General features: G+C 35.6%; 1 protein-coding gene across 8 annotated transcripts in view; it reads right to left on the bottom strand.

Moving 5' to 3' along the window:
• Positions 1-27,336, bottom strand: part of CHRM3 (cholinergic receptor muscarinic 3) — a 264,440-nt gene that overhangs the window by 212,824 nt on the left and 24,280 nt on the right. The window contains exon 1 of one of the 8 annotated variants that reach the window (XM_021527061.3): positions 5,663-5,858. The exons of the other annotated variants lie outside the window; for them this stretch is intronic. The gene's annotated coding sequence lies outside the window, so the exon portion shown is untranslated. Of the gene's footprint in view, positions 1-5,662; positions 5,859-27,336 lie in introns of those variants that run through there. 8 annotated transcript variants of the gene reach the window in all.

Below are 27,336 nucleotides of genomic sequence, written 5' to 3'. Positions count from 1 at the left end.
AAAGGAAACAGTATGATCTAGAGAAATTAAGAGGACTGCCATCTGTAATCAGCCTTTCAAACATCTAAATATCCTATAGCCTTGCAGTCACTGCACTGTCCCAGGGAGGAAATACCTTTCAGGCAGAGGAAGGAACCAAGCCCAAGTTACAGAATTATTTTATTATAAGATGACAATTACTTAATCTGCGGTAGTTTTCTTAACACATCCTTCCTTTTCTGTTGCTTTTTTTGTAACCAAATAACAAGTTCTTCACATTAGCTTTATAGAAGTTCTTCTAAAATATCAGTGTCTTCCTTAAAGAGACAAGGGCTTGGTAGTGGATGGGAGAGAGGAAAAGGGTCAATTGCATGGCACACACTGGTTCCAGCTTCTTCGTGGCTTCAAGATAGGATAACCAACACACATTTAAAATACAGTCCACATCTGTGGGTTTTGTTCTGCTCTACTCTATCATAACATATTCCTATACTTACAAGAATGACCACAAAGCCTTTACATTACAAATAAATGAGAAGAGTTACTTAGGCACAAGTTACCTGTTCTAAGACAAGGTAAGTTAAAATAACAATGACAGTAGCCAACTTATTTACTAATATCAATATTTTTCCTTCAAATTAAAAGCAAAATCAGGAAGGAAATAAACAGTTAAAAGTTTTGTTAATGAAAGGTTAAGGTTGCCAGCCACAGTTCCAAATACCTCATTTAGTAGGAAGAGAAAAATATATCCAGAATATAAAGTTTATAACAAGAAAGCCATTTAACACTACTTTTCTTGAGTAATATTCTCAAAATGACCACTTACAGTCATCCATTTAGATCATTCTTTTGATGTTGCAGGACCTTTGTCAGAGAAATATATTTGTCACCAAGTAGATTTCATTGTTGAGAAAATCCACATTTAATTTATATTAGTCGTCTAAATACACCTATTTGGTGTAACCAAAGGCTAATTTGAGACCTAGAAGTAACGAAAGTCTTTAGTTGCTTCTGTCACAGAAGAAAATCACATAGTATTTTACTTTAGACATGATGGAATTTCTGAATCATGTGGGCAAAGCTTGTGGAATTTATAAGGGAAAAAAAAAATCTAATCCCTTTCACCCAAAAAATCCCAAATGTATACTTCAAACAGAAGACAGAATGGCATAAAAAGTCAAGGACTCCAGCCCATCTGAGTGAGAGAGGTAAGACAGGTGGGCTGAAAAAAAGCAGGGCTCAGAAGCTAAATACATGCAAGAATGAACCCCTTGACTAGATGCTGCCACCTGAGATAAAACAGAGGAGCTATTAAAAGCGTGTCCTCTGCACAGGTGTCACTTCCTTCCTATGTGTTTTAACTGGGAAGACAAGTGATGCAATTTACTCTGTCACACTGTTTATAACGCTTCTTCCTTTAGTAATCAGCTCATATGTGGGAGTGGGAATCAACATCTCTTACAGAGCAGATCTGGAAAATGCCATCTAGCCCTCAGCTCTTTATTTTCTCTCTTTGTAAATTACTAAGTACTTGCCTCTGTTATATGAGTGTTACTAAGACTTTGATGTCTTCAGCATTAACAGCTGCAGCTGGCTTCAGCATTTTCTGGTACCTATAATCATACTTTACATCATTAGAAAATAGTAACTACCATATAACAAATAAAAAGATTGATCTGCTTTCTTTGTGAGTTCAGATAACACAAGCCATGCTTAACTGGTTCATTACACAGAAGTGTAATGAATAATAAAGCTTCAAAGCTAAATGAATTGCCAATACAGACTAATCATTTCACATTTACCCAAGATGATGGTATCCAAACAAGACTACTGCATTCCAAAGCAGATTTCTTAATTAATGTTAAGCTCTTTATGTCATGTTCTAAGAAGGTATCTTTATTTTATACTTAAGTCCAGAATAAGATGAGCAATGTGAAATAGCGCAGTCATTACCAGGCTATGTAAGGACCAAAACGAGGTACCAAGTTTAATATTACAGTTTAAGGATCTAGTTCAAAAATGGGAAAGCACAGGAACCAAGTAAAGGTCAATAAATATGCTGTTTTTCATGGTTCTGGGAATATATATGATAGCAAAAAATGATGATTTGTGACTGTATTTTTCCTCACAAAGAGTTTAGCCTAATGTTTCTTTTTCACTTTAAATGTTCTCAAGAAATATATTAAGACAAGTTTAATGTGATAAGACAAATGGTGGCTATCTGCTGAGCAAGCTTTTACGTACTTCAGCCTTGACCTGCAGTATCTCTGACAAAAACCAAGTGAAGTATTAAAGGGCACTTATTCTAAATTATGCTTTATTAGGAGACAGAAATTAAAGGAAAAAATTGACTAAAGCTGCCAAAATTATTATAATTACACCTTGCAATGGACTTTAATATAGTTTTTAAAGACAGGAGATTCAGTATCTGAATATGCCCTGTCAGCACAACTTCCAAATGGCAACAAAAGGGACAATGACAAAGTTATTAGAATTCCAAATACAAATAAGAACTGTACAGTTAATATGTAAACAAGAGTATCTGGTTTAGAACATCATGTGAATTGAGGACAGGCACTCAGAAATGGAAAAGAGTTTTCTAAAAGCAATTTAATTTCATTTATTGATTATTCACAGTTCCTTGAAACAAATCTACTGAAAAGAATCTGGCAGAAATCCATACTGAAATGAGAGGGCATGGAATGGCATAAAGGAATTGCATGAATTAGAGATATAGGAAAGAACTATATTCAAACCTAAAGAAAGAAAATGAAGAAATGCATGAAAAGATACATTGATACTCAGACATCAAAAACCCTGGAAAGGTAGATAAAGGCCAGCACATGGAATTGAGTATTTTAAGCTCAAGAAAATTCTAAAGTGCTTCACAGAAATAGCACATGAAAGGTTACATTACACAGCAGGCTTATTTCTCAGAACACACTTTTAAAAAGGTATGTGATTATCTGGAAATATGTATAAAAACAAATCTCTTTTTATCAGAAATGTCATGCAAGAATCCATGTTGCACAAAAGATAGATTTTTCCATTCTCCCACAAAATTTAGACTTAACTAGTTAAGGAGGAAACAGATAACAAGAAACTGGTGTATTTATGAGTTAATAAAATATATACTGGGAAAAATTTGTTATGATTTATTCCTAAAAATCTGTGAAATGCTATAAAAAGAATACATTAAAATGATAAAATAATTATTACAATCTTGACTTCATGTACATGTGAAAGAGCATGGTTCTGTCTTATTTTAAGAGTAAAACTAGTTCTACTGAAAAGTATCAAATGTAATCAAAGAGTTTATTTATAATGGAAAAATATGTTTCCAGTGATGGGCTACTTCTCCAGGAAGTATATACATATTGTAAATGCATACTGAAAAAACTATGACTGTCAAGACTGTCAAGACCCAGGATTCTACACAATGCAGAAGAAACATAAAACAATTTTAACATAATATTAGCACTTAAACAATAATAGACAAATGGCATAAATTACCAATATGCAGTTCAAAGCTAGGCATAATTTATTTAATATGTATTTGCTAGTAAGATAACATGTAAGTAGAATGTTAAGCAGCAGATACAGTACTTTTCATCTGCAAATTCAAATTGCTATTTAAAAAAAAATTATAAGATATGGCTAACAAGTGCTCTATCCCTTGAACTGCCACTTGGAATTCAGCAACACTTCCAGAAGAGTGAAAGAAAGCTATGCTAGAAATAATTAGCAAGATTAATTCACAAACAAAAATAACTACAGGTATTATGAATTGGTCAGACAACAGAAAGTGTTAACAATCAAAAGCAGTAATGGAACATAAATAATAAACATAAATAATGGTTTCCCAATATAAGTTTTTGGAACATTAATTTTGTAAAGTTTAGATTTAGAAGATTATAGACTTGGTTAAGTTTATTACAATCATAAATTTGTTTTTATTAAGATCTGGTACAACACAGTATCTCAGTTAAGAAACTAATACAATATAAAAAAAACAGTACAACTTTCACTGAATTGCTTAAAAAAAAGAATTTAGAAAATACCCTGCAATTAATCCTAGTAGGTAATCATTTCTTTCTTCTTTCTTTTCCACTTGCTCAGTCAATTTAAGACATTACCAGCCAGGGTTTTACCACTTGCTTAAGGATTAAAGAGGCAAAAAATTAAATGCTATAAAATGATAATTCTTCATGACATAGTTTTTGATTTCAAAATTTCAAATTTCTCTTGAAATTGGTTATAAGCATCTATCTTTGGTTAAAATTAATTACTCTTTTTATTTTTATGATGGTCTCCATAATTTACATCCTTTTTGCAGATACAGTCAGGATTTTTGACCTCCCAATAACATTGGGATAATAAACTCATTAAAGACTAGAAGTGGACCAGTGGCTACTGTAACGCTTGAGATTAATCACCTTTTGTTCTCATATTAAAGGAAGTCAATGTTTCCTTTTCTAAATACAAATATTGTGGCTATGCAATACTGGCCAACTTACTGTGGCAGCCTTAATGAAATCTAACGTAAAAGTCAAGCATTCCTTCACTCTTAAGAACTTCTAACAAACCTTGTTGAAATAGAAAACTGAAAATATGAAGAATATTTTCAAATGAGTCATTGGATTCTGAATGATAACATTGTATGGGTTGCATGTTACAACAAGTGAACGAAAAATATACTTTACACCAGAATACACTTGTGTCTCCTCAAAATGCTAGCAAGCTAATATAAAACCTTCTAAACATTTCTGGGAAACGATGAAAAAACCCAAAACTTCTATATAATTGAAAATAATGCCATTTGTAGGACATTTAACTGTAAATACATTTTCGATGTCTCTTAGGTCAAGGAACATGGACTTTAAGAATCTTTCACTCTCCCAGTTCAAGAAGCATTTCTTCAATACTTTATAGAAAACTTAACTCAGCCTGATGTAATTTTCCAGTAATTCCAGAAGGCCTGGCATACACAAAATACAGGTCAATGTTGAACATCTCGCTCATTTATTGTAACTTAACCTTATATGCCAGAGATACCTTTAAAAGAGAGCCCAAAATTAGTTGTCCTTATCTCTACAGAAATTTAAATTTACAGAAATTTGTAAATTTACAGAAATTTGCAACTTCCAAATGTGAGCTGCTATTGTTAATTCAGTAGGTTTATTACGTATGCCTTCTTTAAAAGATGTGTTAACAAAGCAAGAATCTCATTCTTTTTTTTGGATTGGGAGAAAATAAATGTTGTTAAAAAAAAAAAATGGGCTGGTCACAATTGACAAAGTGCAGAGCTCTGAAAGTAAGACATCTGGTTTCTGAGACTGACCGACTCACTGAGATTAAAAATAAAGAGAAGATTATGAAAAATCTAGTCCCTGATTCAATAAAGTATTCAACTTTGCCTAGCTTTACATATTTAAGTTATCCCACTAAAACTAATGAAATTAGTTACTTAAAAAATTATCTCTGTGCTATTTGACAATGCTGGAGGAGAGAGTGAAAGCAACTTCAGGGAGAAGAAGTAAGGCCAAGCATTTCAGGGGTCAGGCTGCACCTAGCACTGTGCAGAAACTGCACGAACCCTGTCCCAGAAAAGGCAGGGATTTGGCTTCGCTGTTTTCAGGTAAGCAATGAACCCCATGCATGCAATGATCACTTCCAGAATCACCTCACACATGTTCCAAGCAGCCTTGCTGAGGGATAAACAGCAGCAGAGGTTTGACACAGAACATCTGGGAGAGGAGCTGTTAAGCAACTCCACGAATCCTTCCCTTGGCAAGATCAGCGGGTTGCAGACACTGATTTTCTGTATTCTTCAGGATACATGAAAACCAAGATTTACTAACAGTGGATACTTGCAGCACAGCTTCTTCTTCTTAGTGACAATAAAACATGCACGTGAACAACTCAAAGAAGAATTAAGGTATTACCAATTACTAATACGAAATTAAATGCACTAAAGAAATCTGTTAAAACCAGCTTACTAGGAAAATAAAAAAAAAAAGGAAGTTGGCCAGGATTTCATTGTAAAATTACTAATAGTTGCAGAATATATTGTTATTATTCCTGTTTCAACTGTGATAGCATTCTATAGGTTGAAAAAAACCCACAACAATTACAACAGAAATAACACCCTTCAGAAATATTTAAATAATCTGAATTCTTTCACTGAAATAATACTCCTTGATATTCCAGATTATTTTTTTTCTTTTCCATTTGTTTAACTGAAAATTAAGTTCAAAAGCAGCTGCTGTTTAAAATTAATTTAAAGATTAAGCTGCATTCTCTTATGGAAAATGCATTTCTAGGAAGTTGAATTGAATCTCAAGAAACTATCATCAAATATTGTTGAACTATATGAAACTTTTGTGTTCAGAGAAGGATGTGCTTTAAATAAGGCAAGGCTGATACTAATTTTCACTTTTTCATCTATATCTTTCAGCAAAGCTGAACTGGAACATTTAGCCACAAACTATTTCAGTAGAAATAATTAAACAGCTCTCAAAAGAGCATGAAGGCAGGAAAATCAACAACAAAAGGGAAAAAAATCTCTTAAGAAAAACAATGAGTTGTCTTAAACTATTTTTGACCACTGAAATGAAATTATCTGAAATGACTCATCAAACTCATGTCAAGCAAGGCCATCACTTTCAATTCCCTCAATCTACAAAGAGAAACTTCAGTAATTCAAATGTTGTTATTCTCCTGATTTTGTTCATTATTAATAAAATTTGCAACTAATAGATAAGTATAGGAAATCTCTTTGGATATGCAGTTTGTTCTGCTGCTAGCTACTGACAGTCTTCTATTGCTACAAAGTAAATTTATAATAGGTATTGAAGAAATATAAATGAATTATCTCCCAGATTCCAGCTCAAGAATGTTCCATTTTTAAAATCTGTTAGTTTTATAAAGTTATTTTAAGATAAAACTGGGGGGAAAAAACAGTTTTGCCGATCAAACTTGCTTTACTTGGATACTTATAAGCCTAGGAGGCCCTCAGTACCTAGTACCTATGTAACCTAAGTAGTAGTCCAAAGATAATTGGTGAAATTTCTGATTTTCTTCAGTTTAACAACTGTGCTCCCTTTCTTCCTGAAATAGGCATGCATATATTCTGATTTTTTTCTCCTTACACAGGTCATCTTAAAAAAAAATCAACTTTTTCTAAGGTTTATCATTAATACAGTTAAGAGAAAAAAATCACCGAAAGGACTGAAATGAAAGCACCACATATAACTAAGCAGCAACTACACTGTGCCAGCCTGCTTGTTGATGGCTATTAAAATAACACAAATCTTTTCCACCAGTCAAGATAAATGAAGGAACAGATTCATTAAAAGGAGGTAAAAAAAAAAAAAAAAAAAAAGAGTCATAAGTATATTTATGCATTGGAAGGAAGAAATATAACTGATAATTTAGCTTTTTCTTTTCACCATTGATACTAAATGTCATAAAAATTTTTGAAGTGACAGAACTTGCCACTCTGATCTTCTCAGATCTTCTCACTCTGTTCTCGTCTAGTAGTAAAAGACTGAGTCAATAAACTTGCTAGCACTGTCTACCCAAATCAAATATTAACCAACCCTCTTCAAGCTATAAACTATGATGGATATATACTGCAAAGGATTTAGTTTAATCAAATGGGAGGAGGAGACTTGGTAAATTAAAGGAATTTGGAAGATCTTCCTGATTCACACCTTACTGTGCTGTTTTTTAAGATAATCAATTGAAATCTTCTATTTCCTTGAACATATTAATAAAAAAAATTACATTTTTCTCTGTTGAAAACTTGTTTACAATTTCAGCTTTAATGTCATCCAAACATCATGGAAATAAGTGTATTCAGGAATACAGTCACTACAGCTTTTCCTCTTCAAATTGTGTATCAAAATTCCCAGTGACTATGTACTGGGAGCTCTGCACATGCTGCTCCTCACTCTGACAGTAATCTGGGAGACAAAAGTAATCAGGTTAATACTGAACAGAACTTGCTGCTTTCACATTTTCCCACCTTTTTGCACAAAGAGTTTCCTTTTTTTTCCAATAATTATTTTGTCTAAACAACCACAACAATGTTTAAAAAAAAAATCACTCACATATGCTTTTCAGATTCAAAGGAAAAATTCTTGTGTCAAAATCCCAGATATCAAAACCAAATCCTCAGGTTTTACCTAAATACCAAAGGTTTCTTGTGCTTTATACAATCATGCTAATAATATTGTCTTGATTTGCATCTTTCACCTACAAATTTAAGGGAAACGTTCCTTTTTGTTTTCACTTTTTTTTAATGGATTTGATTTGGGATTTGTCTTTTTTTTTTTTTTTTATGTTCCAAATTTTAATCTGACAGAATAATAAATTTAGGTACATGATGTTTATATTGTCAATGAATATTTGTGAGTAGAAGAATAGAGAACTACACATTTTCAGAGAAAAATATTAAGTCAGAAGAAGCTTCCAGGGATTGTCTAATCCAACACAGCTGTTCAAGAAAGGTCACCTAAGGTAGATGGTCCAAGTTCATGTCCAGTAAGGTCTCCAGTACCTCCAAGAACAAAGCTCCACAGCTTTTCTGGGCAACCTGCACCAGTGTTTTTTCTCCCCCACAGTATTAAGCTATTTCTTGATGTTCAGACAAGAAGTCCTGTGGTTTAGCTTGTGCTCATTGTCTCTCGGTCTGTCACATGGCACTATGGAAAAGTCTGTCTTCCTCCTCTTCAGTCCCTCCCTCCAGGTATTCCTTTACACTGATGAGCTCCCCTGAGCCTCTCCCTCTCCAGGCTGAAGTTCCAGCTTTCTCAGTCCCTCCTCAGAGAGAAGATGCTCCAGATCCCTAATCCCATTTTGAGGCCCTGTGCTGGACTTGCTTCACCATGTCCACATTCCTCATAGTGGGAAGCCCAGAACTGAGCCCAGCACTGCTGGTGTGCCCTCACCAGTGCAGAAGGAAGGGGAACGATCATCCCCCTGAAAGTGCAGGCAACACTTGTCCTAACACAGCTCAGTCCCTTATATTCATTTCAGTTCAAACTGTCACTTGGTTTGAAAGTCTCTTGGTTCCTTGAAACAAACATAGGGGCACAAAAATTTTACAGATAAAACAAGTGAAAAGAGTAACATTTTGTCTCTATGAAGAACCATGCATGTCTTGGTGCCTGACCTACTCAAGTATCTTTTGGCTAATCATTCCCTCCTGCACTTGAATTAGACATGGTCCAATTATACCCTTTGGAAAATTATATGCCAGTGTGAAAATGTCTAATACTCCAGGATAATTGGAACTGTCTCCTGTGTATAAACTGTATGTAAATGGAGGAAGGGAAGAGTTATGAGAAAATGCAACACTCTAGCCTGGTGGCAAGATTAGTCTCTTGGGAAATGAGACATCTGGTTCCAATCCCTGCTCCACTGAGTGTTTAATTTTGTATACAGAGCAGCACAACAAACCTTATTTCTGAGTTATTTCTAGTCTGGTTATCAGACCACTTTCTTCAGAGAGGAAGGTGCATGGTCAAGTGTGCTTAGGCAAAAGTACTGAGTTGAATCTGAGTTTACTACATATAACATGACCACCCTTATCACCAGGCAAATATTTTAGTGCACTATCAAAAGCAGAACCACACACCTTTGTTCTTTCCCTGTTTCACCACTTTTATAATATAAATTATTTATAAAACTTATAAATAAATAAATGAAATAAATAACACATAAAAAACCCAACTTCCAAAAAAATACAAAAAAGCCAGACAATACTTAACTTTAGTTGTTCTGCTTCAGGTGAATATCATATTTGACACGTTTTTTTCCAGTAGCAATTTTGAAAGTTGACTTCTTTCACACTGGGAAGGTTTGGTTTAATAAGAAAAGAATTGTCATTATACAGGTTTAGTATTTACCTATTCACCTATCCATTATGTTGAATCACCAGCAGACTTCTTAGAATGGATGAAGAGAAGGGACTCTGCTCCCCACCAGCTCATGTGACTGATACAAACCTTACCCTGCAGTCCCTCTTCATCCCACCTGCAGCCTTGGATTAAGGCTGATTGAGTCTGTTGGTGTTGTGAGGTCAGACTAGGGCCCAGACATGGAGGCCTATGTGACAGCTTAACTTGTTTACAGAGTTCGTAGCAATGAAGAGGAGCTTCCTTCCAGCCAGCATGCAATTTCCTTTAATGTAAATTTAAAAAAAAAAAAAAAAATCTCTGGAGTGCATGTTATCGTATCAGATCAAATATTTAGGCTAAATGCTTGAGCCTAATATTATGTCAAGTATGAGCTATACAAATAATGCACCAGTGCACTTGATATCATAAAAACAACAAAAAAAAGGCAGTATGAACTGACCAGATATATCAACAGAAAGAGTTCAACAGATACAGTTTTGAAAAGACTGGCATATAAAACACATCATCATCTTTTCAGAATTACATGATTATGTATTTTATGGAGAAAAATTGCTTCCAGTCAAGTCTGATTCCTTCAGCTTCAAAAACTAGCACAAGGAAAACCCACTTTCCTTTGCCCAATAAAAAAATGAGTATTTAGAGAAAATCTCTTTCCCAAGAATCAGTCAATCACAGCTTAAAATTTTAGAAGTGGCTTAAGAAATTCTGGCAGCCAAATTCCATTAAAATTTATGGCCATTTGCCACTTAACTGTGACGCATCCCATCCGTAACTGCAGGAACGGGAGCAGCCCCATGGTCTCAAGGGCACTGGCAGCAGGATGCCAGCAGCACAGCCACCCACAGCCCTCTCAGCACTTTGTGGATGATTGCACCCACGTGCAAAATTCTCCTGAAAACTGTTTCACATGATCAGTTGAGGAGAAATGGGAAGGTGACTTTTTGTGAACAATAAGAAATACAAATATCCAGGTGAACTGTCTCGCCTAATGCTGACAGGTGATTCACAAAGCCTCTAGATAAGAAGAAAGATTCTTAGGAAACCAGACATATATTGAAAGATAAAATCTGTATTTTGAATAATAGAATCCTCTAAAGAATTTGAATTATGTTCAATTTTAATGTACACTTATTTTTTCGACTAAGTATTCTGCTGTACACATCATAATGCAAACATCAACATGTATGGTATCAAATTAAATACTTCCATATTCTTGTGCAACAGCAAAAGGCAATGCTAGAAAACCTGGCTATTTATTAATGATAAAGTCTTTAAAGAAATTGTGATTTGGATATGAAAGAAACTACAGCAATGGCAAAAAATGTGGTCTCTGTGCCCCATGCATTTTAGAGATTTGAACAGCTCCCCAGTGACTTTTTCTTGCTCCCTACACAGGACTAACCTCTGTTTTCCTGCTTTTCTTTTCCAACACTACCAGGCCTTTCGTACTTGAGGGTCTCCATAATAAGTTACTATACAGGAAGAAGGGGAAAAGCAACATTAGTAAGAGCCCTGGAGGAAATTAATTTGAAATTATCTTGAATGCTACAGAAGAGGACTACAGAACAGACAATATAATTTTAAACCATGTAAGAACGTGATAAAATACAAAGACAAGCCAAAGCTTGTTTCTATCAGACAGATGACTAGAAAACTGCTTCAGATAGATCAGAGCAGCAGAAATGAGCAAATGATGGGAGAATTTATTTTTACAAAAATGTAGCACACATGCAGAGAAATATGCCCAATTTGCATAAATGGACACATATTCCAAAGCCTCACAGTGTAAGAAAAATATGTATTGTTAGTACATATGTTTAACAAAGAGATTAAATAAAGTAATGAAAAGTTATGGGGTTTTTTCCTTTAATTCTTCTGAAAAGATAAAATCATAAGCTAAACAGGAAAAGAAAAGAAACTTTATACATGTATATGTCAAAGTAAAGTACCTAAAGGGGATGCTCACCAAAGGGGGAGATTCACATTCAGAAATACTGACAGCAAACGTGATCTTGTGAATGTTGTTTTAAGATAAAGTAAGGTGACATTGCCTTATGCTAAAATGAAAAATGTCAACCTCCTAAGACAAGGTCCATCTTGAGATTAGAGATGTCCATCTTATTTAACAGACCTGCAACATCCATATTTAGGTGTGTTAAATAAAATAAACATTTAAGAGCCGTTTCTGTTTCTTCATCATACCTCCATTAGGCAAGTGAGACACTTCATAGGGCTTTAGGAGACAGCCCAGGCAGCTCTTTGCCCTGCTAGGAGCCCATGGTCAGACTCAACACAGGTTCAATAACAGAAAGCTAATTTGTCTTCCAAAGTATTCTACTCTCATGTTTGTCAGATTCACAACATTTTGTAAGCATTATCTGATAAATGCATAAAGCATTCTGCTTTCAGTTTGGTTTTCTACTGACAGAGAAAACACAGAGAGGTCTTGTAGTAACAATTTATATTCGAATTACAGCTTGCAGTGCTACAGACACATTATACAAATCATTTCGTCTCACCTTTGCCAGAAATCACAAAATATTACTATTTTCTAATGAAACTTCAAATCACCAGCAGTTGCTGTCAAACACCTTGTAATTTCTAAGCTAAGTCATTGTGTCCAGCTCAGATGCTAAAACATAGGTTTTTTTCTCAATTGCACATAATTTCTTATCATTATTTGCTGACTGGTTCTTTCTTTTGGTCTGTTTTTTTTACCATTTTTAATTACATAAGAGCCTTTATAAAAACTAGAAAATATTTCATTTAAAACCATGTCACAGTATTACAACTTTGTTACAGTGATGAAAAGAAATATTGTATTTCTAAAATACTTTCAGATGAAGGAAAAACTATTAGAGCACATTTCAGGAATTTCTACGTTTTCTTGTAAACTTGTTTATTTTTATTTCTCAATTGCAAATTTTTGTTCCATTGAAACATAATGGGAGGCTCATTCTGGAAAATAAACTCCATGGAATCAGAATTTGAGTATTACTTAGAATATAGAGCTGAGGAAAATCATTTAAAGGATTGCAAGTTTATTGCCCCACTCAACTGCTCAAGGAAAAGAATAAGAGAAAAAATAAAAACAAGAAAATGAAAAAATGTAAGCAAGTAGTTAACCAGATAAAGGCTAACATTTTCACAGTGATCTTCTTAAGACCACAGGTAGTATCTCCCACTACCCAATTATTTTAAACTATAGTAATATCTAGAGTTTTTTCCAAATACCAATATTTAGTTTCATTGTGAATTAGTCCTACCACCTGCTGTCTTCAACAAGCCTTAAACCAAACCTCACCACTGGAGGAAATTTTTTGGAAACAGACTGAACAGCTACAGCTCACAGGACATTGGAACCAATGGCATGACACCACATATGCACAAAATCAAGCTTTAACCAAGACATTTTTCCACACAGAAGAACACAAAAACCTAAGTGTAGATCACAGCACATTTAACTGAACATAGCAGAGATGAGGTTTCTCTTGTGCTCCTAGGTGCTCTGAAAATAAATGCATGAGAATGCTTAATGCCCTCATGGTAGCCAGGTATGTACCTCTGCCTGCAAAGAGAGAACTCCTGCAAATAAAAGAGCTGCATTACTTACATGTATCTTTAAAACTTTTGCAGATAAATAACTAAAATCCTCTAAATGTTTTAGATAGAGAGTTGGTAACTTCAAATTCTGTTGAACCTGGTGGCTCATATTCCCTTATGGTATGTGCCCTGATAGAGGACACTTTGCCATATGGTGTCCTGGACAGGGAGTCAGATGCTTGCAAGAGGAGCATCCTTCTTCTTCCAACAGCCTAATGAATAAAACCTGCATCAAGCTAAGCAACCAAAAGTGATGAAGTTTACAAACAGAATAGGCTACCTGTGTTTTGTCAAACAGCTTTTAGTGGAAAAGCGTAAGAAGAGGTATTTCAAATTCATTCTACCATCTCTATATGAAATGAAATCATGCTTGTCACTTCCTTTTAAAGGAACAGTATTAATAGGAGTTGTACCTGCATCATGTCAGAAGGGTGCACCTAAATGAAAATACCGTATAAAAAGGCTGCAGCCTTTGTACCTGGAGAGCAGACAACATCTGCTCCTTTATGTAAACAGAAATACTTCTTCTCTGCCCTTATCTCCTGATTTACCAGCCCTACAAATTATTCTGAGACTGGAAGTTCAGGCTCAGTGTTTTCTTCACAGCTTATCTATCACCAATATTAGAGGCCAAGTCACTCACTCAACTGCACCTGTTCAGCTCGACCAAACCTGAAGCATAAATTCAATGACTTCTGAAAGAGTGTGTACAACATAAAAAAATCAAACAGTCAAATCTTTGTGTGATTCTATCCAATATTTTTATTTATTTAATTTGGTGGCAGCTCATCTGTTATTGCAGGGTAGGAATATATTTTAAAGGGTTATTTAATATAGTTTGCAAGAACAATGAATTCTAAACACAACATTTAATATTTGCTTATCCTTTAAGTATAGGAACAAGAAGGTAAGACTGACTTTTATCTGATCGTAGATTTGATGCTGCCCAACAGAAAATTTAATGCAAGCACTTCAGGCAAATAGGTTTAAAAATATTGTTTTTCAGTTTGTAGGGAGAAAGTAAATCATACTGTCATGAGGTCCCTTAATTTATCTGTATAGCAGAATTTTAAATGTAACAGAAAACAGTTTGTTGAAATGTAAATAAAGCTTTGCATGCAGTGCTAACAGGGCAAGTTTATATAATATAAAATATTACACAAAGTCCTCATTGCTACCTTTAGTTTATACTTCTATGGTAACAAACTTAAAATAAACAGAACCCTTGTGTTAAAATCCAATGCAAAGTATCAACACTGATGCTTTTCAAACCTTAGAGACCATTTAGCTCTTCATTCTTCACTTTTTAGTTTTAGCTACTAGAATTAGCTCCGTTATTAAAAGTAATAGTTTACTTGTACCAATAGTCTAATTATTTAAAAAAATAGTACTCCAAAGTTTCAGTTTAGTTCTTACTCTTGAACACTGAGTAGCTGGAAATTTAGTTAAATTTGACCAACTTTATGTGGTAACAGAAAAATAGCTTTATTTATATCCCAAATCGAGAAAACAATAATGTTCAATGTATGTTCAGATATTAACATATTAATGTATTATACAGTTAAGCTTGATTCTGACACTGTTGTATTCTACATGCTAGAAAAAAGAATACCTGAAAACCTTATGTTGGTAAGTATTCAGACACTTACAGCACTGAATAGCAGGTAAATTTATTTACCTTTTTTTAAAGCTCATGTAGACTATCAGTACTTGAAGTACCAAGGTACCCAGGCATTTGAACAGCAAAAACTGTGAATATTTATGATTTTCTGATTTAGGTCCTCATTTCTAAAACTGGAGCAATGGAAGAGTCACTGAAGAAACCAACCTACTGCAGCTCAATTTATGATAACTTAAAGAAAAAAAAAAAAAAAAAAAAAAAAAAAAAAAAAAAAATCTACTAGCTAAATTCTTGGATAAGAATTGGTAGTGCAACCTGATGTTAAATGGGCTCCAAGAATTCAGGATATTGGAGCAGCTGGTACAATAATGACTTTATAATTATTATAATCAGCAACTCCCTTGGCACCCTGAAATATTGTATTTTAATGTCTAGGCCTCCAAATGGAGCAGATATTTGTGCATATGTTCTCGATACACACCTGAAGGAAAAAGTATTTCTTCCTACCATCAAAACAAGAGATATATTATCACAACTCTTTGGAAACACACTACAGCACAGATTAAATTGATAAAACAGAGAATGAGAGGAAACAAGCCACAGAAGAGAAGGAATAAGAATACACTGTTGCTTATTCCTCACCTCATAGGGAAGGACTGTGTACCTGCGCAGACTCTGCAACCATTAGGTTAAGGATTTTTTTAAGCAGCACAAGAAAAAAAAACAGGAAAAAGAAAAATAGAGGAAAGGAAAGAGCAAGAAAAAGCACATGGTCAATGGGATTATAATGTGAAAAGGGAAAAAAAAAAAGCTATCCAGCTGTTTTCCATTCAAGTACATAGGACTCTTCTTGAGATTTATTATTCAAACCCCCAGGACTCCAGCTCTTAAACAAAAGAGCTGCAGAGAACATTCTGGGTTGGCTCTGCTGCCTGTAACAGGGAAGTCAAGCCCCATAACCTGTGCTCTGACATGGAGGAAGAGCTGCCAGACATACAGTGACTTAAAGACACAGAGCAATGGCAGGGGTGAATACTATCCAATCAAAAGATATTTCAAAACTACTGAGTTTTTTTTCCTTTTCCACTTCTTCTGGAAGCACTTGCAGCTCAGAGGATTTTCTCCTGCACACCTCAGAGAAAAGGCCAGGCCCTGTTCAGAGCACCAAGACATCAGCAAAGAAGCAAAGAGCGCTGTGTTGTGGTTCCAAGCCATCCCAGCAGGAGAGGCAGCTGTGCAGATGCACTGCCTGGGGGCCAGGAAGGCTGAGCCGATGGGGCAGGGCTGGAGCTGAAGGTGTCGGGCGGCTGCCCGGCCATCTGCTGCTGGAGAGGAACCACCAGCCACCTGCCATGCCCAGCCTGCTTAGTAAACACACCTTGGGTGAGAGCACTGCTGAACACAGCCCCGCTCGGTGCATACTGACACCACCCAGCCAACTCCCAACAAAGGAGCCTTCACAGACAGGCTCAGCCACAAGGGAGTTTTTTCGAGAACCAGAGTGACTGCTACAGTCCAACAGACCCTGGAGTGAATAAAGTGCCCATGACCCCTCAACTTTAGGTACTATTATCCAATTTCTAGCCCCAAGAACAACCAACACAGCGCCAGGCAAAGGCTTATGTGGTGGTGCTTCCCTGCCTTCCACCCTTCCCGGTGGCCGAGCTTTTCTAAGGCCTTTCCCCCTTCAGCAGGTTGGATTCACTCTACTCCGGATGTGCCTGAAGGCAGTTCCAGGAGATTATGACACCATTGACAGCAGCCTGGGGTGGGTGAGGATAAACTAGGCTATCCAAACAGTGGAGAGTAACTCCAGCACTCTTTGGCTGTAGGGGAGACAGACAGCTAATCAAAGCCATGGCAATGTTTGGCTAGTAAAGATCATGTTTGCAATAGAGGTGGGCAAAAGGAGAAAGGGACCATCTGCCTCCTGGGTTTCACCTTGCCCCAGACATCCTGCAGCAGTTTGCAAGCAGGGCTGAGCCCAAGGACTAGACAGATGACTAGTGTGCAAGCAAGATCAGTGCCCCAGCCTTCTCCTGCTGTGGGTTTTCAGAAAGGAATTAAATCTTCCCCCTTCAACATTTACAGCTTTTCCCAATCCATGTTTTAACTGAACAGCAGCATACCTTCCAAATCTTATTTCACAAACAGCATAACAGAGTCAATTATCTTGTTTATGTTTTATTCTCAAAAATAGATATCCACCTTGAAAGCAGCATATAACTTTTTTTGTAGGAGGAACTTCTGGTTTGTGCATGCCTGGCTACTGCATGAAGCCCATTCTTTAAAGTCAGACAGGTTTTTTTTGAGTTCTCCATTAATACTTTTTTCCCCCACAATGTATTTCTTCACAGAACTGCAAAATTTTAGTCAATGATCAGACAAAAATAGCAACCTCTTTCTCATAAACAGGAAACAAATACACTTCCCCTAATTTTATAGCATATTTATGGAAAATGCTGACCAACAAATTAAAGATGGTTCTACCACAAACTGTATCCTGTCTCCCCTGTTGTACAGTACGTACAGGACAGATTACTTTGTTTTTTCTTGGGGAAACAGTCCAGGACACAAATGATCCCTGCATTTCTCAGTACAGCTCTATCCCTCATTCTGAAGGCATTTACACTGGACAGTGGAATCAGTGTGGGAGAAAAACACAGACAAAGGAAAAGTTTACCTCAGTCATGAATATGAGCCTAGGAGTTATGGAAAAATGGCTAGGCCTTATTAAGCTTAAGAGTAAAAAGAATTACATAAGACTCTAAATTCTTCTGGGCAACTTTGAAACAGAGAGGTAAATGAAAATCAGGTGCTGTGGTACAACTTCAGCTTGCAGTGCCCCAGGTCAATCAGTGCTAGTGCTTGTCTTTACCCACAAAGGGTTTGTAAGGAACAACCAGGTTGCCTTTCCCACATCCTTCAGTGCAGGCAAACACCACTCCTATCACAGGATAGTAAGGACTTGTCACAGCAATCCTTCCCTTTAAGCTTCTCAAAACCCACAGAAGCACAGCCAAGACCAGAGGTGACCACGCAGAGCAGAAGTTACCAGTCCCTCATGGCTTTGGTCCCATGTGGTGGCCCAGCTCTACCACAGCCCACTAAACACAGCTCAACAGCACCCATTAGGAATAATCTGGGGTATTTCAACAAAGAGATTTTAAAAGTTATTATTTCACAGTGTGTTTCATAGTATTTCAATACATGTTTGTATTTCTCTATCTTAAAAATGAACATTCAACAGTTATTGCTAGCACACAGGCATGAAAACTAGAAAAAATTAGCACAGATCTAGTATTTCAATCTTTGCAAAAAATAGTCAAACTTGTAAAACACACTGTGACTAAAGGCTAATTACAGATACAGACCAACACGATGACATAGAATAAATTAGCTCCTGAGCTTGTCAGTGTCAAAAAACATTCCCTAGCATACAGTCACCATGTTTGTATAAAAAGATGCTTTCCTTAGGAGGCAAGTCAAGGAGGCCTAGATACTCCTTCTCATGGAGACAAGTTATCCTACTTGCTCATATCCATACAAATCCCTTTGGACTGTGCTGTATCTTCCAGGTTTTTAGAGAAATAACAAAGCTGTAGAACTTTTGTCCTATTTCCAAATGTTTCAACAAGAAGCACATAAATTTTGCTTAAAATAATGGTCCCAAGTAAGCAAGTTTCTCCACAACAGGAGCTGTATCAACACCTTTCAGAAAAGAAAACTACTGAAAAGACACTTCCCAAGAATAAAAAAGACAATTAATTGTGAGCATTTTTTTCCTTTTCTTTCTTTTCTTCTTTTTACTCATGTTTACCTGCCAGTTGTTTTCAACCAATTATCACAAACTATTTTGGGGATAGGACCCAGTATCTGGACAAGGACCTAAAATGTCAGGTACTTGCCAGCGTCCTCAGAACATTTTACAGATGCTGTGGTAAATCATTTTTTGACGTTCAGTTTAAAACCAAAGTACACCAACCTAAAAAAAGTCACAAAAAGTAGGACAGGAGTTGGACATTCGCTCTGATAGAAAAAATGTTTATTGTTAAAAAACCCTCCTGAACTAAGAGGAACTTTTACCACTTCACTACCACATAAAAGTCCTAAATTTCCCTTAAGCATATTTGTGCTAAATATTTATGATAATGGACAGTTGAAACATAGAAATATAAACTCTTTAATCCTGCAAAGGCTGCAATATATCTATAGCCTTGCTTCTCATCAATACTCCAAGAACAGAGAGAAAGCAGAATATTGAGCACATCCCTTTTCCAACCACTAACAAGCTGTTCCTTCCCTCCCTGAAAGCCCACAGGCTATTTTAAACAGGGTCTGTGAAAGAGCACAGCACCCATGGCTGTTGCTGCTATTCTAGAGATCCCATGATGATTCCTTTCTGGGAAGGATCAAAGCCACCCTCCCTGCTGTGCTCCCCTGTTCTCCTTGCCAGGGGTTTGCATTAAATGAGCATCATTTCAGCACTGCCTACCTCAATTTCCACTGTAAGTCCAACAAGATCAGCTAACCAAGTGATTCACTGAAACATGAGTAAAAAGTAAAGGCTGCAACTAAATAATTCTTCCAAAATCAGAGAATCAAAGCAATATACTTTGTGACTAGTTCTCAACTGCCAATTTTCGTTTAAGTGAAACAAAGACAACAAACAGGAGTTAAAGCTGCAACAAATCCTTAGACTAGTTTGGTTTGGTAGAAGGCAACCACCCATACCTGCGATAGATCACTTGCACAGCTTTTCACAGTGTCAAGGATTTACTTTTATCACCAAAGTGACTGCACAAACTTTGCTTAAATAGTCAGTATCACAAAGCCATTGCCATGAATACAAGGCAATCTTGTTCATTAATACACAAATGGTTTTAAAGTGGTCTTCATTGCTAGGCTGAGCTTTCAAAGTCCCTTAAAAATGTGTGCCTTGTCACTTATTCAAATACATATGAAAGTATAACGATGCAAGATCAACTAAAACTCTGGTCCCTAAAATGAACAGCAAGGTTCCTATTGGTCACAGTTGGTTCCACTTATCTTACCTGCTATAGCATGAAGGAAAGAAGCCTGTTGCTGGAAACAGGAATAACAGGAAAACACAGTCTTAACAGGATGTAAAACCATACTTTCAAAATTAATGTGAAGATTCTGTTATTAGCTTTGTGGTTTCTGCCCTTTTTTTTCTGTTTACAACACAAGAGGAAAGACTCCTGTGCTGTATTAGATTAAGGTACTGACTTGGGAATGATCATTCCCAAATTGTAGTTCCAGCTCCAATACTCACATACTGCAGCAAGGCAATTCAATTAACCTTCCTCCATATTTGCTTACCTTCCTGTGTAATGGGGTAAGACCTCCAGAAAAGGGGCTCTATAAAGCTTAATTTTTATAAAACTCTTAAGATGAAACAGAAATATGCCATACTAAATAAAATGTACACAAATAAAAAGTGCATCAACAGTTACTGTATACTCTAGAGCTAGTTGGAAAAAACTGCAACTAAACAATTATACACCATGGAATGCTGCTTTACTGAAATCTAAATGCTACACCTAACTCATATCCATTGTGCTGACATTTAATAGCAAAAGATTTCTTCTGTCAGTTTTTGAAGCATGTGTGTGGGTTCATTTGGAATACTAATAATAAAATAAAACTTTTAAAAAATAATAAAGTGCTCCATAAAATGGCATTTATTTGTTCAGTAACTTTATTTTTAAACTGCTGATATGCACTACATACTTTGGAAATTTTACATCAAAAAATTTTAACTGTGCTTTAAAACACTTTTCTTGTCCAAATTGACACTTCAATAAAGTTCTTTGTGATCTGAATATATCATATATGAAAAATTCAATCCATAGTTACAGTGATAACAACAGAATTTTCAATCACATGCTGTCACACCTTCCTATGACTCTTGTAAAGTGAATCTATATCCTATATTCAATTAAAACTATTCTTAATAGGAATTAAATCTTATTTTTTATATTCAAACAATTATTTCCTAAATTTAATACACAGATCCATAAAGAAAACATTGTGGTGAATGAAGCCCTATTCCTCAGGTTAGAGACTTACTGGTTTTGCTTTGGTTTTATTTTACTTTCTTAAAATACTACATAATCTGAACTATTATTAAATATTGCAAGGTTTTTTCTGCCTTTGTAGAGCTTTAATTTTTGTTTTCATTAATTATTTATGAAAAACAACTACAATAGTAAGTTTTGCTAAATTCTTTTTTCCCCTCAGTTAATTTTATCTACAGTTAAAAATGGGGTTAAGAAGGACAGATATATCAGGCCTAAGAAGTCCTTAGCAACGTTATACAGAGATATTACCTCAGACTTCTGCAACCTATTATAACTTTTTACTGAAAGAAGCATGATTATTACACCCTGAAGCACATTTTAAATGTCATAATATATTGGTTTGCATTAGAGTTCATCTACAGCGAATACGTGGTTTAAGTAAAAAGATTTTTATCCTCTGTGCTTTGAGGTAGGTTAGAAATTCAGGTATCTATATAGAAAGCAGAAGCCTTCAAATATCCTGCTAAGTCCCTCAGCCCCTACGGATTTAGGTTTTCACAAACATCCTTAAATGCACAACCTCCGATTCCATACTGGCCTTAGTGGTCCAACAACTATAAAGCAACAACAGATTCAACTCCTCACAGATCTTCAAACTATCCATCAAACTCTCCTACCTCTACAAGCATTTACACGCTTGTAAAGCATTAACAAAAAAAGGAGGGGCTGTGGGAGAAGAGAGGGAATAAGGTGACACCACATGCTCTGCCCCTCAAGCAACAGCTCCCTGACCAGAGGAATTGCTTGACTGTCCATCAGGGTCCCTCAGGCAAGGATGGGTACCAAGGCTGCCTCTTCTCTCCAGAGTTCCACCAAATGCTTGCCTACTCTTGATCACAGAAGTTCTTCCTCTCAAAATTGCAGTGGCTTCCATTATTGTGTAGAATGTAAAGGTTTTTGTTTTGGGTTATTTTGGTTTTAGTTTTAGCTTCACAACTGGAAGAATACAAAAAGTTGCAAACATTACTTATAACACAAAGAACTACCTATTCACAAGAACAAATCTGCTCATTGCATGCCATAAACACATCAGCATTCAAATCTTTTTCACTGAAAATCTGAATTAGATTTGAATTATGTTTGTGGAATCACCTGTATACACCCATCTGTATACAGTTTAAGATTATATTTATTCTAAAAAGAAGCATTATATATATACAAAAATAAATTTTAAAGATTAAATATTTTTATCTTAAACAAGAGTTTATTTAGAGACAGAATCCATCCCAAGTATTTGAATCAAATACCTAAAGTTTTATTTTCTAATTATTGAAGATCAGTGATTCAGGGAATCAATATGCTATCCAGGGTAGAAACACTGTGTGGCACAGTTAAAAAAAAATATTTGCAGTCTGATGTGTTTGGATAGTGATTCAAAAAACCTCTGACATAAATTTGCCTTCTTGTGACTTACGCAGACACTGCACGTCAGGTAACCAATAATTATCAACCACATCCATTACTTCAGTTCCTTGTAAATGAGGTCAAAATGCAGCTCAGATGAATTACAGTAACCCCTTAAGGCAAAGTATTTAAGCCAATGTGTGGGTCCTACAAAAAAAAGCCAAGCAAGATCTATTTTATAAATCATGGGTTTAATTAACATTGTTATTTTGTCATCTGTTCAATCAGATCAGAAGACCAAGAGGAAAATAAAGTTCCTCACTCTAGCCAGGAAGTATGACTGGCTGGAAAGTTTTAAGGAGATGAAATCACCAATAGTAATTAATTAATCCAGATCCTTAAAGATAGTTTTAAAATCAATATTAAATACAGGTCATGTGTTAAACACAAAAACTCAGAAGTTTTTGATGGACTCCAGAGTGTTTCTTTTAAGCAAATTGATTCTGTCATTTTGTTTGGAAAGGAGAACATGCACATACATCAAAAAGCTAGGAAGCTTTACAGAATCCCCAGTAGCGCACAAACCATGCACAAACGAAGATAAATAACATTTATTTCCCTTTCCTTTAAAAAGGCTAAATTAAGATCAATATTAAAAATTCTGATTTATCATCAACAGGAAAATAATGGATGTTTATGTCATAAGAGAAAACATTTGGATATTTTAATCAACTTAACTTTATTTGTGAAAGTATGACAATATGGCAAAGCTTCCAGCTCTCCTGTAAGAGAAGTATTCTCAGTTTTACGTAATTGGAAGGAGCCTGCAATGCTGCTGTCAAACCAACACACATGTAAGACCACAAACTGAAGGAAGGAGGGAAAGGCTCTGTGCATGCTGCTGATGACCCAACCTCCAAACAGCCTCACCTCAGCAGCATGGTAGAGACCAGTTCTAGAAAGTATCAGGTCAAAAAATAAAAAAAACTAAACCCAAACAGTGACCTTATGTGCACCTCCTCCTGAATGCTTTAACACCCCTGCTACAGCATTCACATCTAGCTTTATATTAAAGCTGAAGTTATTTAATACTTTTTCTGCTTGGCTGCCTGTTCATGCCCCCATCCCATCTAAGGCTTGTGGCCTTCTCTTTAACCATTTGTAGCTATGAAGGTTTAACTGATGGAGTCTTAAGCCACAGTATTTTTACTGGTTTATTTTTCTCTGTGGTGCAATGTCCTTCTGTCATTTTTGTTTGATTTTAAATTTACTTTTATGTAAAACATATCTATTTGCACAATCAAATGTCACTAGGAAACAGAGGATGCTGCTGATGTGCTCTCCAGAATTACACTTAAATGGCTTTCAGCCTTCAAGGATACAGATCTCATTTTAGCTACTAGAGTACCTAACTTACTCACATGAAAATACTTTTTTCTTCAGCCGTGTCAACTTCAGCTATCAAAAAAATAATGTTTCAGTGTCAAGTATATAAGCAACACCAATGTTCCATCATGTTCAAGGAAATTATTCCAACTAGGGGATGTAGTAGTTTATTAAACAAATCATTTTCCAGGATATGTGTACTTAAGTTTCTTTTTTTAGGTACATTATGTTCTTTTATGCTTAGTTTTGTGAGAAGCATAACCGTTCTACAAACACAGTCTCCCTGTCCAAAGTGAAATAATGCTTATGCCAGTAGTGGGCCTCTCTGCCCCATGCTTCACACTACTCATGCAAGGCAAACTTGTATTTTGGAGATTCCTCTGAAGACTTTTTCATTTGCCTTTCTTCAGTTTGTTTCTTTAGGTTAGATGATAGGCCAGCTTTTCATTGAAAGTTAAATAATGCTAATATGTCAGAATTTAATACTGTTGTCAAAAATCTAAAATAGTCTTACTGTACTTTTCCCACAAAATGGAAACTTGTATTTCCTTTTTTTTACAGAATGGTTCTCAAATAGAATTAAGTACAGGTATCACTAAATGCTTTGCAATCTCATTTTTTTTATCAGCTAATAAAATTAGGCAGGTCTTTGAGCTTTTATATGAAGCCAACAGCGTAAATATTTTGAGTGCTACATTGCTCATAATTCTGTAATAAGCTGACAGATGATTTTTTTTTTCCCTAATTGCACACTAGCAGTTATTTTCTTAACAAAACACAAACCTTCCAGCAATTCTATTTCTCTTTACACAGCAGCACATGGCAGAAAGCACAAAGGGATTAAGAAATAAAAATTAAGTTTAAAAAAACTATTTTTATTTTACTAAACTTAATTACTAATCTGTTTTATAAATAGAATCCTCCAATTTTTCAGTATGTTACTATTACCATGAAACCTTTAATACAGCAAGCAGCACAAAGAGGTAGACGTGCTCAGAAAGTTCTAATAACAAAACATGCAATGCACAGGGTCAGGAGCACTGCTTATGCTTTTACAGTTTTGCCAACAAACACCCGTTCCTCGCTATCCTGTTCATGGTGTGGATCAGGCAGATATGAACACATCCTTTAGATCTCTCTCTCTCTGCTTCCAGTGGTAATGGAGAAGCTAAAAGGGCAATGGAACACACAGCTGGCTGCACCATGGACTCCTGAAGATGCTCCTGAGCTAAATGCTAGCATGGGAGTCATTGTTTTCCTTGACAATGTTCCTGCCCACACGTTTCTGTGCCACTGCCTGTAACACTCTGTGGCCACAGGACAATGACAGGTCCAACACTGTAGTTCCTGAGTTACTCATCGCCAAAGCAAAACCTGCCCTACTAAGGAAGTCAGATGTTAACAGATACCACTAAATATGTATTTGGCACATTCATGCTTGAAGAGTTACAAGATCAAAGCATGCTAAACAGCTGAGATTTGATGCCTGTTTCAAACACTCACTTCAATGATTAAGTATAGCATCAGTTAAATAGATACAAAATGCTTGTTACATCAACATTAAAAATGAAGCCAGAGGTTTTGGTTTAACAGGGACTGTGAGCTGCCCAGAACAACCTCAGTTCACAGAGACAAGAGCACCCAGTCTCTTGGCTCCCAACCCATCCCACCTTCAATTTACTAAAAGCTTTTATCCTAAGAAGGAAGGAGTGAGTTGCCCTTTTTTTCCTTTTTAAGTTATAGTATTTCAACATAGATAAGTGACAGCATAACAATCAGGCCAATTTTTTTTTCCCTTAATATTTTTGTGATTTTTTTTAACTGTCTACAGAATAAATAAGAAAGAAATGGCCAACAGACAAAAGCAGAAGTGCAAAAAAAAAACAAAAACAAAAAAAAAAACCAAAAACAACAAAAAAAACACAACAGGGGAAAAAAGGGTTGATAAAAGCTAAACCACAGACATTAGGATTTTGAAGCCACAAATACTTGCAAGACTTACTGAGATAGAACCCAGTTATCTGTACTTGATTAAGAATTTCATTAGAAAAAAATGTTTGGGAGGTCAGAGTATCCTGCTGTTCAAAGCACCTTCACAGAAGTCAAGTGGAAACTTTCCATTTGAGAACTGCTTTTCCTTGGAACAACAAAGCATCCTTGAGAGAAAATTCTGAGATTTTGATGTTTTACCTTTACTACCATAAAAATCCCTGATTTATCTCAGAATTTCACTATATAAAAAGAACTTAAATTTATAGTACAGAAAGTCAGAAAGTAAAACATCAAGAAGGGGATCAGCAGATAACGATTTAACTGTTAAATAGAAAATAATGCAAAAATAACTTCTTTGCTCACATGTGTACTGACCTTAGGAAACACAATGCATGCAAGGTAGAAGAGGAAAAAAATGATAAATTTCAAAATCCTATGGAATGCTGTTTTCAATAAATACACAACACTGTCTCCTGGACTAGAAACAAAACTCCCCCAGAGATTAATAGCTTAGTGATTAAAAGCATAACGATTGGGCAAACCATAAGGTACACACTAACACACAGGCCTTACATTCTCTTTATCTTCCTTCAACAAGGTGAAACTCTAAAAAGCAGAGTACTAATGATACTATTGCATGATCAGTGCTGGAAGTTAACAGCCTGAATATTCTTAACTCACATTTTAACAGGATTTCTAGCATATTAACATATACAAAACAGCTGATGAATTAACATTACCTGAATTAATTTTGTATTCCTTACTTTTCTTTTAAATTACTTGAATTATATAATGGAGAAAAAGCTGACAGGTAGCTGCTTTTTGACATCATTGATTGCTCAGAGGCCACCCATCTATTGAGACATATTGAATGAGAACTGATGAAAGTAAACAGGCTTTCTTCTTCAAGAACTCCATCTCTTTCATCAGGCAAATTGTAAAGAAGTGGCCATTCCACTTTTCTCAGAGTTGAATGAAGAGTCCCTGGCAGCATTTGGTGCAGAGGGGAAAAGCAGCACCATTTTTGTGCATACAGACTCCAAAAGAGATCTACCTCTACTCTGCTGCTCCCTTTTAGGGTTGTTTTAATAAGAAGCAACAGTAGTGGTTTGGGAAGTTTTAACCAAAAATAACAACAAAAACCCAGAACAACTACCACTAGGTTAATAACTAACCCTAGTGAAAGCTAAGTAGTTTACTGCTGATGTAATACCTGAAGCAACTGAAAACTTAGCATTTTTAATTAACTCTCATTAAACTTTAAAAGTATTTTTCTGGTCTTTAGGCACAAGGGAATTTTTTTTACTTAATCTTATTTAAGTGAATAGAAATTATTAACGCACCAATTAATCATTGTTTCACGAAAGGAAACTGTAATTTA

This window comes from Lonchura striata, chromosome 3 (assembly GCF_046129695.1).
Source record: "Lonchura striata isolate bLonStr1 chromosome 3, bLonStr1.mat, whole genome shotgun sequence".
NCBI lineage: Eukaryota > Metazoa > Chordata > Aves > Passeriformes > Estrildidae > Lonchura > Lonchura striata.
This window is presented reverse-complemented; position numbering and strand designations above follow the sequence as displayed.